We start from the raw sequence: 15,843 nt of genomic DNA, 5'->3' as shown, positions 1-15,843 counted from the left end.
CAATCTAGGTTCAGAAAGTGTAAATTTGGCTCGTACAAATTTAGTCAGTGCAAAGTTGGTAAATGCAAGTTTAATTAAAGCAAGTTTGGTAAGTGTAAGTTTAGTTAGTGTTAGTGCAAGTTTGGTAAGTGAAAATTTTGTTAGTGAAGGAATGTTAAGTTTGCAGGTTTAATAAATGCAGGTTTGCAAGTTTGGAAAATGCAAGTTTGTTTAGTGTTAATGCAAGTTTGGTAAATGCAAGTTTGGAGAGTGCAAGTTTGGAGAGTGCAAGTTTGGTAAAACCAAATTTTGTAAAAGCAAGTTTGGTAAGTGAAGACTTGGGTAGTGAAGGAATGGTAACTGAAATTTATGCAAGCGCAAGTTTGGTAAATGAAAGTTTGGTAAATTCAAGTTTGTTTTGTGTTAGTGCATGTTTGGTAAATGCAAGTTTGGTAAATACGCAAGTTTGGTAAATGCAAGTTTGTTTAGTGTTAGTGCAAGTTTGGTAAATGCAAGTTTGGTAGTGTTAGTGCAAGTTTGTTAAATGCAAGTTTGGTAAATGCAAGTTTGGAGAATGCAAATTTAGTAATTGCAAGTTGTTAAAGTGCAAGTTTGGTAAATGCAAGTTTAGTAAATGCAGGTAGGATGAGTGTTACTGCGAGTTTTGAACTTGCAAGTTTGCATGTGCAAGTTTGGTAACTTTAAAGTGGTAAGTACAGATGTGGTTAATAAAAGCTTGGCTAATGCCAATTTTGCAGTTTGATAGGTGAAGTTTGGTTTATTTTTAATTCATAATATCTATAAGAGAAATGAATAACTATTAAATAAAATGAAATCAATAAGAGAATGAATGACTATAAAAAAAAAAGCAGAAGTGCACTTCCAGTTTATCTGCAACCTACATGTATTTCACTCATAACAACTCCAATAAGTATATATAAAAGTCTTAAAACAATACAAATAACCATATATAAAGTCTAAAAAAAAAAAAAAACAATTTAGTTGCAGGTTCCCTTTAGATGCCATGTCACATGTTTGGATGCAATACGTATATACATATACATTGCAATAAAAAAAAATTAGCTAAATACATTACAAACAATTAACATCAGTAAAAGTTTTAAATAGAAAAATACCCATTTGACTTAGACACAACATCAATGAAAATTAATATCAATAACAATTGACAAAATACTCTTTCTACAATTAAAAAAACATATTTAATTAAAAGTTCTAGGATGGGTATAAAAAAAATTAAGTTTGGTAAGGACAAGTTGGGTTTAGATGCAACACAAAATTATATATACTGTATTCATACCAAAATAACAGACACCTGTTAAAGTCAATGTTAATTTCAAGTAATTTTAGGCCTTGTTGAGATATGGATCCACATTCATCAACAAATAAACAAGAAAATGATGAATAAAATTAGTAGAAGAAGAATGGGAGTATAAGTACATGCAAAAAAAAGTAATTCAGCTCACCTCAAGTCTGGTTTTAGGACATAAATCAAACCTTTGTATGGAATCTCTAGCTGTTCAGTGCCTTCATGTTATGTTGCCTCCAGCAGACCTGTTTTTCCACATTCTGTCAATTTAAAGTCAAGAGTAAAACAATAAAATACCATACATGTCTATATCAAAAATTCTAAACATAAATGTGAACAGGGCATATTTACATGATATTTGAATTTCATTTAAGTGCTAAAATAAACATCCTTTTTTGAACTGGCCACACCTGCCGTGATCCCACGTCTCTATTGGTTTAATTGACTTTATGTAGTCAAAGTTTTTCATAAAACAAAATGTGCTAGTGAAACACTGATTCCTCTGTATGTCAGCTAAAAGGAAAGGTTGATTTAAATTGTGTAATTTACAAAAAGGCCAAAATTGTTTACCAATGGATGTCATATGGAATATATACCTATGAAATATGAATCCCTAGTGCTAACTGTTTAAAACTTTTGACAAAGGTTAAAGTTTTTTTCAAATTATGACAAAATGTGAGATTGAGGTCAAAAGGTCAAAAATATTTATATGAATTGAAGGTCATGTCACAATAAATATACATGTGAAGTATGAAAACCTTAGCCATAACTGTTAAAAAAATTATAGCCAAGGTTAAAGTGGGTCAAACTCCAAGGCCAAGGTCAAAAGATCAATTTTGGTTGTTTCTAAAGAAAGGTTTTGAAACAAGGTGAAAAATACGTGAAATTTAAAAACCCATGCACTCAAAAGTTACAAAGGTAAAATTGTTTGTTTCCAATGGATGATGTCACATGGAATATATCTATGAAATATAAAAGCCCCAGTGCTAACTGTTCAATAGTTGTGACCAGGGTTTGTTTTTTTAAATAGGCCAAAATGTGAGGTCGAGGTCAAAAGGTCATGTCACAAGGTCATTATATATAAGACCAAAGAATTTTTCACTCATTTAAGGAGGCTGGAGGGTCAACAAATAAACCAAAAGATATAGCTTTTCTTTTAAGATACATCTTAAGCTGTCAGCAATCATTAGGCAAAGAAAAAGTTCACACTTGTTAGTTTTTAAATTTGATCACTTTTGTATATCTTTATATGAAGCTCTTCTTCTAAAAGAGATAAAAAAAATCTTAAAATGGCCACAAGAACCAAGCCCTCTTAAAGACGTCATAATGCTGATTAACGATAACATTTTTGAAATCCCTGTAACATCAGCTTATTCATAAGCAGTCTGTCAAGTTTTTTGATTGATATTATACAGAGCGAGTTCTTAAGCATCTAATGAACTGGGAGACACAAATCCCATATTCAGGGACAATGAAAAAATTTACACAGGGACGATTGAAAAGGTAGTCAGTGTATATTCAAATTTTTCCTAAGTAAGCATGACCCGGAAGGTACCCTGGGGCCACTATGAGCGTTTTCGCAGAAATTGAATTCAACTTACATATACTTTATTGTTTAACACAAAAGGATCTTGATTTTTTTTTTTTTTAGAAAAATCGTTAAATACTTCATTTCAAGAACAGAAATCCCGTATCATGATAAACTGCATTTAAATAAAACTGTATTCAGGTTGCGTTGATTTGATTATGTTCAAATGATGACCGCGGAGAATATGGTGGTGCACTTTTGGCGATCAAAAATTTTCATAGGAATACACGGTGAAACTCTGTAAAATTCATAAGTCATACTTATTCATATTATAATTTGTATTAATGCATCGGCATGTGATGTAGATTCTAATTTGTTCAAATAATGTATGCCCCCCGGGTAGGGTGAGGCCACAATGGGGGACCAGTTTTACATAGAAATATCTATGGAAAGAGCTTGAAATTATTTTTTCAAGAAAAGCAAAGCCATGTTTAGTCATACATGTATTGATATGGAAGCATCAGATGATCCTAATGGGTTCGAATGGAGCTGACATTAACCAATTAAAGTTTCAAAGGATCAATTCATTATAAATAGGGATCTGACCTATAGGACCGGGCTTGGTTTTATTCTCTACAAAAAGCTGTCGATTTCCGTTCTGATTAATGACATTAGGCTGAATACATATAACAATTTGTTTTTCCTTAATCTTTATTTCAGTGAGTAAAGATAGGAGGAGCCCTTTTTATTGATTTTCTGAGTTTGTTATCTCCAAATGTAATAACTGATATTTGTCTTTACTTCTCTTTGTGCACAAAGGTAATGTCTACTGTCTCTGAAATTCTATTCTTTATGTCTAGGCTATTTATCCGTGGATATAATAAAAACTTGTCATTAATGTGTGCAAATTATAAAGGCCTAAATGAAATCCAAGGGAGTGCATTTACTGAAATATGTAGCCAAAATAAATTTGATTAAATTCTAAGGAATATATACAATTGAAATTCATCGCAGCTCAATGCTGCCAAGAATACCCGTATTGAGTAACACACAGTGAGTTATTCTTGTCCTCGGAGAAAGTGTGATTATACTGAGGTTCGTTCCACCTGACTGACAACTAAACATTGGATTGTTACGATTTGATATCTCTTTAGTGTTTCTTATATCAAGAATGGGCATGCATAAGGGATAGAAAATTGACGGAAAAATACACAAGTCTATAAAAAAAATTAAAATAGTCTTTGAAAAGGCGAAATTTAAAACTTTATAAGTGTTGTACCAGGTGGATTCGAACCCCCGACTTTAAAAAGAGAGTATCCAAGGTATAAAAGTCAGCGGATATATCAACTGAGCTAATCTGACTATAAGAATGGGTGGCATAAATTTAAAGCAGATTATGAAAATCTGGTTTCCTTATTTTTTTGTAGGTTTTTTGTGAATTTCGACCCCAGGGCAGGGGTGCCCCTAAAAAAATCTTATCTTAAATTATTCCTTACATCCTAACCTATCAAAATATCACAATTTTATTTAGGGGCAGGCCTGCCCTGATGGACTTCAAGGCCAAAATTCATGCAAAAATCAACGCTTTAATGGACAAAATGGTGTTTCGATCAACTTTGGAGGTTTATTGTAAAGTTGTCAATAATAAATTTTAGGTATAAAATACAAATTAAAAAATTTAGACATATATACGGTAGAAAACAACAAATAAAGATTAATTCTTAAATGTCACTTTTTCCGGGAAATTGTTCTCTCCTATAGGTCAATTCTTTTGTTAAAGCGAATACATCCTTTTTACAGAAGCACATACGGGGAATATCTTCTTAAAATTTTCTTCTTCAGAACAGCAAAGCTATCTCATTAGTCATAATGACCCCCACCTAGGGTGGAGCTGGGACTACAATATACTACTTTAATTTTACACATGAATATTTGAATACATTTGGGGAAATCCTACTGATAAAGAACAAATCTTTAGTAACTCGGGTGAGTGTTTTTGCCCACAGGCCTTTTGTTACGTTCTTTAAGCTCGTGTCAAACAGGAAAAGTTTCTGCTTCAATTAATATTCAAGCCTTTGGTTTTTATAAAATAATTCTATTGTATATACTTACAACAATTAACTTGCATAAACAAACGGCATTTTCGGACTTTTACACTTTCATCAACGTGTAACAAAATTAACTATATACATGGCCTAAAACAAGATATACACATCTATATTAAAGTTTTACCCATGAAAGAATACATCAGATAAATCTTACCTGACTACATTTACCCTGTATATGCAAGTATCTTGATCAAGTTGCTGTTCTTCATGAATTGCGTGCGAACATTTTCTGACTGAACACAACTCAGTATACCTTTTCCACGCTATTGATAAGTCACGTGACTTATACAATCGACCACGGCCACAATCCAAAACCTGGTTATATATTTCCTCTTTTTTGCAGGATATGGTACCAGTTTTACCTAAACGAGGGATTCGGGGACATGCGAAATCAACCAATAAAGTGCCTTTATATATTCAGTGTATCTGTATTCATAAAAATGCAATAATTCAAGAAAAAACCAACTTGGATTTGCGTTTGAGCGTAAGAGTACAAATAAAATGCTTAACAATGATTTCTTTTTGTATACTGACATGATAAATGCATCATGTAGTCAATTTATCGAAAGAAGCACGAAACAAGTTAATTCAGAGAATTTGTGTCCCCCGCTTAGGCAAAAAGTAAACTATGCGCAGTTCGGGGGTCGGAGGGGGTGGGGGTCGGATCCTTCTGACTGAATTTGTAGAATTATTAAATGTATACTGAAGCAAATAAAATATGCCAATATGGATATAAAAATTTGATTGCTTATTCTTTATCATGTGTATAGAAGATTCTTATATATATGGAATATTTATCACACTGAAATGATGATTTTATGAGTTTGTACAAGCCAGACCTCATAAAGAACGAGGGCGCTTTTGATTGACATTCGGCAGGAATCTGGGCGTAATTGAAAAGTGAAAATTTTATCGACATGTCACATGAAATTTTAACATTTATTTTATTTATCGGGTTCCTGTGCAACAGGAAAGGGAAATATTTTCCCGAAATTGAGCTTTGATTTGATAAAAATAACTTGAAAATTGGCCAGATCAGACATTTGGTACAAAATGGTATATTTTTAAAGACGTTTTTCTAAAATTTTTCTATCTCTGGGTCTTCTCTCATGATTTTGAAACATTATTTGTGTGTATTTTAATTCAAAGAAACGAATACAATTTTAAACCATAAATGTTTCGTACAAATGATTCCTGCAGATCACACGCCAAATGCGTCCATCTTCTTTTTCATTTTACATGCTGAATACTATCATTTAGTAGAAAAAAAAGTATTTCGGAAAAAAAGTGAACCATCCGGGTTACGAACCCGGGCCCTTTTACATGTGAAGCGAGAGACATACCACTAGACCACAGAACCGCTAACAATCAGCAACAATTACATGCAAACATGAAGTCACATACATGTATATATTTTCGTTCGATATTGTCAAAATTTTACACAGTGCATGGTGTCTAATTTAGCCTTTATTAAACAGTTCTAATAGTTGTAATAAGAATACAAGTAAAATTGATGCAAAGCATCAAATCGGCCGCAAACAAAATTTGGCATTTAAAATAAATCCTTTCACATGCAAGCAAAGCACGTCAAGATATTCAAAGGTGAAAAGTTAAATCATTTTTATTTTAGACTGTCTTCAAAGCAAAAAAAAAAAAATTAAAGAATTAAATAGATATTTTTACCGCATTTGCTCATTAATAGATTGATCGATGTAAAAAAAAGAGTCAATGTTCATTGATGAATGACAAGAAATTATTGTCGTCAAAACGAAGATGTAGGCTTGTCAAAATAAACCACGTGGTGATCGATACCCTGGATCTTGGTCTTGGTCACATGACATACTATGTATTTCTGCATGCAGAGTAGGCTATATGCTGCAATCGTGGTGCAAAATGTAAAAAAAATATCTTTGTGTCGTTTGAAGATGTACATGTAGAGCAAATGTAGAATAACTTTTACTGGAAGTTGAAAATCTTCTAAAAAATTTTATCGCTATGCGTATTTACCTCATCATTATTATCCGGAAAATCATGACGGTTTACTTTCATATATTACACACTCCCAGGCCGGGGAGTATCTAATGTAAACTCTTTTTATATAACCATAAATTATTAATTATCTGATAAGAAATAATTAAATTGAATTATAATAACAACATTTAGTAGTAAGTTTAAAGCAAGTTTTTAAAATATTTTACTCATGATTTATATTTGATATCATTTAAGAATTATTTTATCGAAGTAATTAAAAAATAACGTCTCATTTCCCCGTGTGCACTTTCTAACACAACCAAAAATAGATCGGCCGCTGCTGCGGCCGATAATAAAGTCCGCCGAGAACCTGTTTTTTTTTATGCGTAATAACTCCGTGCTAAAAATAGCGACATGTAATACAATAAATACTAATAAAACAGACGGAGCGGGACACTTTGAGACGGATGAGAGAGGTCCAAGGGAGTTTTGGTATAAAATTACATGGTTGCAAAAGCTCAAAATCTTCTTGAAATATCGCCCGAAAACGATAGTCCAACAAACAGACAGAATATATAAATTTACGACCTTGAACTTTGACCTTTTGACCTAAAAATCAATAGGGGTCTTCTTTAGGCCACGGGGAGTTGTTATGTAAAATTTCATTGCAATAGCTAAAAGGATTCTTGAGATATCGCGCGGAAACGAAAGTGTTATAACAGACAGAATAAGCGAATTTATGACCTTGACCTTTGACCTTTTGACCTCAAAATCAATAGGATTTTTCTTTAGTCCATAGAGAGTTGCTATGCAAAATTTCAATTCGAAAGCTCAAAGGGTTCTCGAGATATCGTGTGGAAACGAAAGCGTAACAGACAGACAGAAAGACGGACGGACGGACAGACCCAAATTAATATCCCCCACTTTTCAAGCGGGGGACAGAAAGAAAATATACAACTGTTACAGTTACTCGACTTACTCCATTTCTTCATACGTGAATTTGTTTGATACATGTAAACAGTATGTCGCATGCTTAGTACGTACTGATGATCAGTTTCATATTGATCTAGTAATGTGATAACAAGCTAATTCAGAGAATTTGTGTCCCCCCGCTTAGGGAAAAAGTAAACCATGCGCAGTTCGGGGGGGGGGGGGGGGGGGGGGGAGGAGAGTTGGATCCCCCTGACTTAATTTGTAAAATTATTAAATTTATAAATGTATAATGAAGCAAAAAAAATATGCCAATATGGATATAAAGGTTTGATTGCTTATTCTTTATTATGTGTATAGAAGATTTTTTTATAGGGAATATTTATCACATTGTAATGATGATTTTATGAGTTTGTACAAGCCAGACCTCATAAATTTTCCATTTCACATGAATACTATCATTTAGTTAAAAAAAAGTATTTCGAACAAAAACCAGAAGTCTCTGTCGAGACTGTAGCTCTACTGGTTTGTACTAATAACAAAGGATGAGAAAAGAAGCCATTGCCATCAGACCAAAACTGTACATGTAGAAGGAGTAGCGTTTTAAAGGAATTTCACAGAAAATTCTATTTTTAGTAACCATGGCAATACTGTTCATCGAAATCAAAAACCGATGCACTGTTTTTATGTATCTTTAAGTAGTTTACTTGTGTGTCAAGTTATATTAACATCAGACCAAAACTGTAGAACGAGTAGAGTTTTAAATGAATTTCATAGAAAATTCTATTGTTAGTAACCACGGCAATCGTTCATTGAAATCAAAATCAGATGCACTATTTTATGTATCTTAGTGTAGTCTACTTATGTGACAGGTTATATTGAAATCAGATCAAAACTGTAGGAGGAGTAGCATTTAAAGGAATTTAACAGAAAATTCTATTTTTAGTAACCATGGCAACAATAATCATCGAAATCAAAAACCGATGCACTAGTTTATGTATCTTAGTGTGGTCTACTTGTGTGCCAAGTTATATTGAAATCAGATCAAAACTGTAGGAGGAGTAGCATTTTAAAGGAATTTAACAGAAAATTCTATTTTTAGTAACCATGGCAACACCATTCATCGAAATAAAAAAACGATGCACTATTTCATGTATCTTAGTGTAGTCTACTTGTGTGCCAAGTTATATTAAAATCGGACCAAAACTGTAGGAGGAGTAGCGTTTTGAAAAATTGTTTACAGACAGACGGACAGACAGACAGATAGACAGACAGACAGACGAACGGACGACGGACACCATACTATCGCATAAGCTCTTCTGTTCTCTGACCAGTAGAGCTAAAAAATTAGATCGCTCGGGATGCGAACCCGGGCCCTCTCCCATGTGAAGCGAGAGACATACCACTAGACCATGGAGCCGCTTTAATTGAGCGAAAATTATATTATATATGCAAAGATGAAGTCACATACATGTATATATTCACGTTCGATATTGTCAAAATTTTACACAATGCATGATATCTAATATAACCTTTATTAAACAGTTCTAATAGATGTAATAAGAATATAAAGTCCACCGAGAACCTGTTTTATACGTAATAACTCTCCTCATGCCTCTGTGCTAAAAATAGCGACATGTAATACAAATACTAATAAAACATGTAATACAATAAATACTAATTAAACAAACGGGGCGGGACACTTTGAGAGGGGTGAGAGAGGTCCTAGGGAGTTTTGGTATAAAATTACATTGCATATGCTCAAAATCTTCTTGAAATATCGCCCGAAAACGATAGTGTTTCATTCAGACAGAATGTATAAATTTACGACCTTGAACTTTGACCTTTTGACCTCAAAATCAATAGGGGTCTTCCTTCGGCCACAGGGAGTTGCTATGTAAAATTTCATTGCAAAAGATCAAAGAGTTCTCGAGATATCGCGCGGAAACGAAAGTGTTATAAAAGACAGAATTTGCGAATTTATGACCTTGACCTTTGAAGTCAAAATGAATAGGGTTCTTCTTTAGTCCATAGAGAGTTGATATGCAAAATTTCAATTCGAAAGCTCAAAGGGTTCTCGAGATATCGTGTAGAAACGGAAGCGTTACAGAGAGACAGCTAGACGGACGGACGGACGGACCCAAATTAATATCCCCCACTTTTCAAGCGGGGGACAAAAACAGTACTATCACCAACTGAATAACAGGATATAATCGTTTCTTATTAGAAATTGATCAGAATAAAATATAAAACGATCAGTTATATACGAGGGTTGTTAGAAAAGTTCGAAGACACATTGAATTGCGTAAAATCTATTGTGTACTGTGAAGTATGACCTATGTCTGAATAAAGTCCTACAATTTGTTTATTGGTATGTAAAAAATCAGGTCCATATACTAGAATCTAGAAAATTTACAACGATTTTTTCTATGAGGTCGTGGGATTCACGGAGCAATCTCTTGACGTAAGGCGATGTGACTATCAGATTTCAACTCGTTAAGCTTTGTCGTAGTTCTATAAATCTTTCATTTCTTCAGATTTTTGTCATCTTTTTTCTACTTTAAAATTAAATATCTTTAACAAGAGATGTCACTTTTTTACTATAATGTCTTTTGTACCGATTTGGATATTATTGAGATCTTTAAAAAGTTTATGCAATGAATCGAACAGGTATGGAAACTATGCGAATCCATATAGGCACAACGCAACGTCCATGCGATAAGAGGGTATTAAAGTATCGATGGAGTTAATCATTCAAAATGTTAATCCTTCCATTCTTAGGAAGCTACAATCATTTCAAAACTTTTGTCCTTTGTGTGTAGGAAATTCCCAGCATCATCATGAACATTTTAATCTCTGTTTAGGCATTTTCCTGTCTGCACACATAATTTTACGAAGTGCATTGCTCCATGACACTCAATGACGTTCAAATTTTTGGCTGTGTTTTTACGCGTTGATCAATTACAAACGGCTATAAAAACAGTCATATATCCTCAAATTTAGTTCAAAATTTCTCCAAGTGACGTTTTATGAATATCTTAGCGGCAGGTAAAATATCATAAATTTCTTTCGCAACAATTGTGCAATTTTAAATTTTCAGATGTAAATGTGCCAAAATGTAACATGCTCCGTGAGGCAAGTTTTATCAAAGTAAAAAAACTGTCTGTTTTTTAATGATCACCGGAGATCACCAAATTCTTGTTTATTTATTGGAAAAAATGTTAAGATTTTATCTAGAAAGTTTGACCGGTTTCGTGGAAATAGCGCGCTCACAATAGAACTTGTCCGCGAACTTTTCTTAACACCCCTCGTATACGCATTTCTTTAGAAAATGATACTATTTTTATGAAATAAGTTAAATTTTTATTGTTAATGCTAAAAATGAACAGTAAATTTTATAATCAACAGTAGTACATAGAATTACACATCATTAAAATTGCAATTGTTTAGTCATATCTGTATCATGTACATGCGTAATTACATGAACTACATCTTGTAAAGTTGAAGATATATTTTAAAAACATGTAGAATCAAATTCAAACGGTATTGACACTAACTCAATATCATTAAAGAGACTTTACAATAAATTTCATTAGAAATTACACATTTTGAATAAAATTCAAGTTGAATTATGACAAAACTTCAAATGGGACCAACTAATAAAAATCGCACAGAATCTTTTTCTAAGATTTTAAAAATATATTAATATTTCAACAAATTTCTATGCCCTGAGACAACTGGTTCATGATATTTTTAATTACCAGGTATTAAAAAAAAACCAAAACTGATGAAATCTCTAAATAATTAATTTTAAAGAATACATTTACCTTTACATTATTAATAATTTCTAGTATTTTACATTTCATGTACATATTACCCAATTTAACATTCATGTACACCACAAAAATACCAGTATAACCGAACGTGAAAAAAATGAATTAAAGTGCACTCTGTAGGAGGAAGTCGCCATCTTGCATCAAACAGTAGTCTCCGCAGTGGAATGCGCATTCGACTATTGTTGTCATCTGATGGCGCCTCTAACTCCTACATTACTTTCACTAAAATGTAAAAATACAAAAAATAAATCACAACCTAAGCAGGGTGATCTGCAAGATGCCTAAGCAAAAGTTGCAATTACGTTATACAGAGTGTCTGATTTGAAAGAAAAAAAACGTTGTACAAAAAGTTCACTTAAATTTTGCAATAGTAATAGAGTATATATATGTAGAACTTTGCTAATGCATTGAATGACATTTAGGGTTTTTGGTTTATGAAAACCATAATGAATTGAGAACTAATAACTCACAAATCAAGTATTGGCTTCCCCAAAACTCGCTAATTTTCGTTTTATTTTTCTGCTTTTCAGCCGTACTCATAACCATTTACCATGTTAGTAAAGCCTCCCATTTTGTTTCAAAAGACAAATTCAATAGTATTCACTACAAAAATTCGTGCTACTATCTAAACATGGAAAATCACATATAATTGAATTGCTTTTTTGGGGGGGGGCTCCCTTCGTTCTCATTGGAAATACTCTAGTGTACATCTCAAGTGGCAAAATCATTGCACCAATCTTTTAAAACAATCGAAAGTTGATGTTGCTTCAATATAAAAACAATTCTATTCAATTTTGCTCAACCAGAGTGTAAAGTTACCTCCTTTTAATTAAACAAGATGTACTTCTATATGGTATCGATGTTATTTAAAGAATACATGTATCGATCTTCCCCTGAACACTCAATGATGGGCTATGATTTTGTCCCAAATCGTTTTTATTTTTTTTTTATCCCAAACTCAGTTCTACGTGTCAACCGTTCACATAATCCTTTACTTTGTTATAAAAGCCTGCCATTTTGTTTCTAAAATTCAAATTATATAGTATATTTACTACAAAAATTTGTGCTACTATGTAAACATGAAAAATTACATACTATTAAATTGGTGAAAAAAGAACAATTATCATAATGTAATCTAGTTCAAATAATTTTTAACATACTTTAAACGAAACAATTCAAGTGCAATATTAATATGGTGATTAATAAGAGGCATACAGGCCACAACGCTCACATGAATCGCATTTGCCGTCCTTGCCCCTGAGTCACAAAATTCGGACCAGCTCAATTTCGATCTCGGTCTCACTTTTTTCATCTTATATTCCTTTCATAAAAGTGAACGTGAGATCAAAAGTGAGCTCGTTCAAGTTTTATGGCCCGGGAAAGTCCCTTTTAATATTTTTATCGTCCATATTAGAAACTATCCCAATTTTATCATCAATGTGACGAACCTGTAAAATTTTAGCCATCCTTGAAAATGACCCCTCCTTTACAACTTCAAATGATTCAACATGAACTGTTCAAGGTCATAATAATGAAAAATACAAATAGTAATAACCATTTCCATTTGAAAAGGGGCGAGACTCTATTTGAACAAACTTGAATCCCTTTCATATGAGGATGCTTTTCGGCAAATTTGGTTGATATTAGTTCTCACTGGTTCTAGGATAAGTGGAAAATAAGTCTGAAAATTTTACAGACACCAACAGATGATCAGCACTATTTAATCAGAAAAGATAACTTCACGTGTGGCTCAGGGAGTTTTGACAAGTTACAGAAAAACATCTATTGAACTACAGGTACATGTGCATGTCAGTTAGGGCTTACATCATGGTATTTGATTTTTCTACATCTAATCTAAATGAGCATGAATTATCGTTGACATAATCTGAATAGAGCATCGATAACATTAAATATTGAATTTAATTTTCGATTTAAGTTGTACTAAGATGATCCTTATTATGCATCTCACCAAACTGATTCTTTTCGTTTTTCATTCCCAATCGGCGTTAAGCAAGGCCCTCACTTAAAGGCAGAGATTTTAAGCACCGCCTTCAAAAATACCTCGTCTGGGTAGCCCTGTCAATCAAGTGCATGAGGGTCCTTCATTGGATGCTGTAACTTGATTGACATTTACTTACTGGTCCATGTGTATATCCGGTACACCTTGTTTGGGACTCGTGGGGACCTTCAAAATAACTCAGTCATGATCCTTTGATGTTTACCGAACATGGTATAGAGAAACTGTATTACTATGAAAAATTTTATCTTGATAATACGTGTATAAGATTTAAATATACCTTTAGTATTTGAAAGGATTATAATACAATATGTATTTTTAAAATTAACCTTTGGTATATAAAACTTAAATTTTCAAATGAAATTCTGATATTTGTTTTAGATGGGATCCTGGGGATGAATGAATTAAGACTAATTTGGATGTTACAGAAATTGTTTTTTTTTTATATTAAAACACATACACTAACATTTAAAACGATCTTTGTTTTAATATTTGAATTTATAGTATGATATCATAATAATTTTTTAATGGGTAGGAGTGTTTTCAAACAGTTAAAAATAAATCAATATATTCAATTGAAAAACCTTTTTATTACTTCTTTTAAAATTGTCTCAAAATCCCTAACACAGGTAAAGTTTGGCATCTGGGTATTTCACTGTGTATTAAATCACTTCCTGTGTATAAGGATTAGGAGACAGATGGCCACAGATAGACTGCTAGCCCCCCAGGCATTCACACCTGTACAAAGTAAGCACCTCCCTCACCTGGACTTTACCACTCGGTAAAAAATCTCTGTCTTTAATAGCCAACCTTTTCAAAGCTGATTGGTTGATGGGCGGAGTTAAAACAAAGGAAAACAGAAGCACAAAATACGTTTGTCAAGTCCTCTGCCTAATTACCAGTAAATACCTAGTTACCCAATGTCTTGAACATATCAATTTTCAACTAATCAGCATCAAGGAAGGCGATAAATGAAGAAAATTGATGGAAAAGAATAGCTCTGAATCTTTCGTTATGTGAAAAGAATCAGCTTGGTGAGATGCATACTACATATTTGTAATGGTGACTTAGAACTTTATACAAACAAAAAAGAACACAAATGATGGGATGCCAAATTAAGAGAATTATGATCATAAATGATATTTGTACAATGATTTCAACCTGAAGTGCAAGATACAAATAGTGGCCATTAGCATTCACGTGGTATCAAAGTACTCTGTTATTACGTAATACTCGCACGCGTGGCACAGTGGTCAGAGCTGTGGAATATGAAATTAATCCTTATGTATCCTTCGGATGTGACGTTCAATAAATCGCGGTCTTATGTCGCAGAAGATGCTGGCACGAAAAATAATCCCTCATTGTACAAAGTAATCGTCTAAATTTGCAGCCCTCCATCAGTAAATGGTGACGCCTCGATCCATATGAGAGAAACATTCTTAAAAGGAATGTTAAACAAACAATACAAACATTTTTTATCTTTCACATTAAGATTGATTGATCGTATCGTTCGTAGAATTTGTTTTAAATACAAGTAGAGACGTCACAATTTATCACTGAAGGACTTCAAATTTTAGACCTTTACTCGGAACTCAGGGATATTGAACAGTGAGTGATCGATCTTGATCGCACTAACGCTCGTCATGACGTGGTCTCCTATTTTAAGGTCTCATCCGCATGACCCGAAATCTTCCTTTAAATTGCTAAGCGCTTGGCGAAGGGACACTTGTCATTTTTTTTCGACTTGCGTCAGTCTCGGTTGTGGTTCGAACCCACGAATTTCCGATCACGGAGTGGGTGCTCTACCAGAAGAGCATCAGTTCAGTGAAGTTCAAAAAGGCAGCAATAGGACTGACTTGAAAAAATTCACCTTATCGTATTAGATCTCTATAAAAATAATACATGTAACCTAAAATGACGTATCTATGTTTACTGCTCATGAGACCTATATCAGCTACATGAAATTCGGGATTCACTTTTTCTTTTCAATGCTGTTGATACATATGTCGTTGGTCTATTCGTAGGGTTTTCATAGCATAGACAAAAGCTTATTCTGTTTTCAGTTTGTAGACATTCAAGCCCTTGCTGGAGCTGGAAACAAATATATTTTCCATCCCATTTACCGCAGTAAACAAAAGTGGGGTATA

General features: G+C 33.2%; 1 long non-coding RNA gene across 1 annotated transcript; it reads right to left on the bottom strand.

Annotated features, from left to right (window-relative positions):
* Positions 1 to 12,350: 12,350 nt before the first annotated feature.
* Positions 12,351 to 15,197, bottom strand: LOC134239199 (uncharacterized). The gene is made up of 2 exons (XR_009986168.1): positions 14,507 to 15,197; positions 12,351 to 13,697 (listed from the first exon to the last, which is right to left on the bottom strand). It is a non-coding gene; the product is annotated as an uncharacterized LOC134239199 (long non-coding RNA).
* Positions 15,198 to 15,843: the final 646 nt, after the last annotated feature.

This window comes from Saccostrea cucullata, unplaced genomic scaffold, assembly GCF_032062105.1.
Source record: "Saccostrea cucullata isolate Sc308-1 unplaced genomic scaffold, CSIRO_AGI_Scuc_v1 ctg169, whole genome shotgun sequence".
NCBI classification, from domain to species: Eukaryota; Metazoa; Mollusca; class Bivalvia; order Ostreida; family Ostreidae; genus Saccostrea; species Saccostrea cuccullata.
The sequence above is the reverse complement of the archived record's forward strand: the minus strand, read 5'-3'. Positions and strand labels throughout refer to the sequence as shown.